Source organism: Chinchilla lanigera, unplaced genomic scaffold (genome assembly GCF_000276665.1).
Source record: "Chinchilla lanigera isolate Chin_1 unplaced genomic scaffold, ChiLan1.0 scaffold00106, whole genome shotgun sequence".
NCBI lineage: Eukaryota > Metazoa > Chordata > Mammalia > Rodentia > Chinchillidae > Chinchilla > Chinchilla lanigera.
The window spans coordinates 1,595,199-1,599,194 of NW_004955507.1; positions in this window are offsets into that span (position 1 = coordinate 1,595,199).

Sequence of the window (3,996 nt, forward strand, 5' to 3'; positions counted from 1 at the left end):
CAACTGCATGATGCCTGAGGATACGACGAACTTTCACCTGATGACCAATGGCTTCCACATGACCTGGAATGTGAAACTAATGAGCACATCATTCCAGTGGGCAACATAGCAATTAACATCATCTCAAAACTAACTTGGCTCAACCAGTCTTCCACATAATCACTTCCAAACGCACCAACTCTGGCAGACCTGGAGGATGATAGGTATGAAGCCAGGGAGAACCAGCCTCACTCTCTGGTTGTCTGGCTCTGCAAACCCTGTCTGGAACTAAGCATTCACTCTTACCTCTCTACCAGCCCCACAGCAGTGATTTTCATTGCATAGATAGCCTCAGGGAGGGCCACAACCTCAGGTTCTCTCTAACTGTAAGCATCTCCCTGAGTGATCAAAATCCTAGGCCTTTTAGCACTGCCATTAGCTGCAAGTTGAAAGAGCATACTGAATTTTATCTGAGTCCTTCCCTTAAACCCTTCCTAGTACATTGTACTAGCCCTCACCTCCAAAAGTTTTGAAGTTCAGGTCCTGTTTAAGTGGCCAGATAAAACTATTAAGAGGTTTCCACTCTCTCCACACTTGACCCTCAATTCCTTAGCAGTAATTGGAGAAGTCCCCGAAAGAAACCACTGTTTTTTGACTCATGAAACATTAGAACTGCACAGTTCAATAAGTCGCCACCAGTCACATGTGGCTATTGAAATTATATGAAAAATTCATGTCCTTAATTGTCTTCACAAACTTCAAGAATCCACATGGCTGATAGATTCCACACTGGACAATGCAGAGATATGGAATGATTCCATTGTTGTGGAAAGTTACAAGGATATTACTACATCAGAATATTTCCATACTAATCTTCCTCAAATCAGTTAACTGTTTTTAGATAATATTGATGCCTTAAATTAATGGGTTGGAATATTCATGAAAACTTTGACTCTACAGTTGTATATTCTTTTTATACTTTATAAGGAACATATCTTCTCATTTTTCCTACAAAATTAGTCTTTCTCTTCAAAAAGAGAACTTCCTATACACCAAGTCCACTGAGAATAAATCAGAAAAACAATGCCATTCATAGATACTTCCAAAAAAATTAAATACTTAGAAATTAACCTAACCAAGGAAATGAAAGAACTCTATAACGAAAACTCTATTACTCCGCAAAGAGATTGAAGAGAATCTTAGAAAATGGAAGGTATGCCCTATGCTTGGATAGGCAGAGCCAATATCCTCAAAATGGCCATATTACCAAAAATGATATATAGATTTAATGCAATTTTAATCAAAATACAACCTGCATGTTTCACAGATCTAGAATAAGCATTTTAAAATTTATATGGAGCCAGAAGATACACAAAATATCCAAAGCAATTCTGATCAACAAGCAGGAGGCATTACAAATTATAGACCACATTATACTACAAAGCTACTGTGATAAAAACAGCATGGTACTAGAAAAAAACACATGTTGATCAGTGGACTAGAACAGAGAACACAAAAATAATCCAAAGTACTGTCACCCATCATATTTGTAATAAAGGGGCAATAACGTAAGATGGAAAAAAGGTAACTTCTCTAACAAATGGTACTTGAAATACATGTTATCGATGTGCAGAATAATAAATCTAGATCCCTATGTCTCATACTGCTCTCAAATCAAATTGAAACGGGTCAAAGACTTAAATTCAAAAGCAGAAACATTGACTATACTGAAAGAAAAAATTGGTAAAATCCTTGAAGACATTGGCATAGTCCAGGACTTTCTGAATAGAACCACAATTACAAAAAGAATCAACAAATGGGGCTGTATCAATTTGAAAGCTCTGCACAGCAAATAAAACAAACAACAGACTGAAAAGATAACCTACCAAAAGCAAAAATTTTGTTGCTACTCCTTGGAAAGGACACTAGTGTTTATATTTTTTAAAACTCAACAAATTAGACCCTCTCAAAATAAATGATATAAAGAAATGGGCAACTGAAATGAATAGATGCTTCTCAGAAGTCCAAATGACCAGTAAATATGTAAAAAAAATGTTCAGCATCTCTGACCATTAGAAAACTACAAGTCAAACAACACTGAGATTCCGTTTTACTCTAGAAAGAATGGCTATCATCAAGAACCTAATCACAAAAGCTGGCAAGGTTGTGAAGAAAAATGAATCTTTCTACACTATTGGTGGGAGTGTAACCAATACAGTCACTACAGAAATAAGTATGGGAATTCCACAAAAAACTAAAAATAGAAATTCCATCTGACTCAGGTCTACCTCTTCGGAGTATCTTCCAAAAGAGAGATGGCGAGAAGAAGGGAGGTAGACTCTGTAAATGTTGGAAGGAGGTCTGGGGAAGGGGGAAGATCTGGATATGAAAGAAGGATTGAAAATGATGTGATATGTATATGTGCCAATTCCCCAAGATAAATGTAATTACTGTGTGTTGCAAACATATACTAACAAAAATTTAAAATAAGTAAAAATAAATAACAAAATATATCTAAAAATGAAACCAGACGTCAAAGAGCTATCTGTACTCCATGTTAATTACAACAAATTTTACAATAATCTACAAATTGCAGCAACTTAGGTGTCTGCCAATAGTAAATCACTGTGGTTTCTTATGAAATGGAATATTATTCAGCCTTTAAAAAAGAACATGCTATTATTTATTATAACACTGATGAACAAGGAAGACTTTATGTTGAATGCAATAGAAAGATATATAGTACTGAATAATGTCATTTATTATGGAATCTTTAAAAATGAAAAGGCTCAAATGCAGTAAGACAGAAAAAAACCCCTAAGATTAGCAGTCCCATTCAACTCAGCTATTCCCCTTCTGGGTATTTTTTCAGAAGAATTGAAAACATCACACCACAGTAATATATGTGCACCCATGTTTATAGCAGTGCAATTTGTCATAGCTAAATCTTGGAAACAATCCAAATTCCCATCAACTGAGAAATGGATAAAAAAAAGGTTGTAGTTTTATACAATGGAGTATTACTCAGCTATAAAGAAAGAAAAACTTGAGTCTTTCATAGGTGAGTGGATACTATAGACTATACTCATAAGTGAAACTAGAGACAATACTTCTAAGTGAAATAAATCAGACTTGCAAGTGTAAACACTGTATTGTCAGGAACCTGAAAGGGTACATAAAACCTGAAAGGTACAATAGATATTGTGAGAGGGAAAGGAACTGCTCAAAAGGAAAGAACTACTGGGATGAAGGAAAGGAGAAAAGAAAGAAAGGAGTGGTCCCTGGCTATATCATGGTTCACTTATTGCAGCTTCACTGTATTGTGAGTTCTTTTTTTAATTGATCTAACTCTATATCATGGAGTTTTCACTGTATTGTGGGATTTTGTGGTATATAGGTATTTATATAATATTTAGGAGTTTAATTATTTCTGCCTAAAAATTTAAAACAATAGAAAAATATTTTAAAATGTTAATTCAAACATATTAAAAGAATATTAAATTTAGATAAAATACAGTATGTATTTTATCAGCAGATCAATACTATACTGTACACAATGGAAATGCAGTATGCCACTACCACTTGCACAAGTTTTCCAATGTGAGATTGCAGACGGCACACTATTGGCTGATGGGATGGAAGGTGACCAGCCACAACCCTGTTTTGTGTATCCTGGACCTGATTGGCACAGTGACCATAGCATCAGTCTGTTTGCTCTCCCACACTGTGCTCCATGCGTTCAGCATCTCTCCTTGCTCTTCTTGGCTGTGCAGTACATGCACCTTCATCGCCATCCGTACTGCACAGCTACATAATTCATGATCTTCATCATTCAAGTTGTAGTATTTTTCACTGGTGAGCACCCATATACAATTTTACATGCTGTTAAAATTACATAGGTTTAAGAGTGTAGAAAGCGTTTAGGAGATATGAAGTGTTTATAAGAATGTGGGAAAAGTTAATAAGAGAGTGGGAAAAGTTTATAGGACTGTGGGAAGGGTTTATAAAGCCTTAATA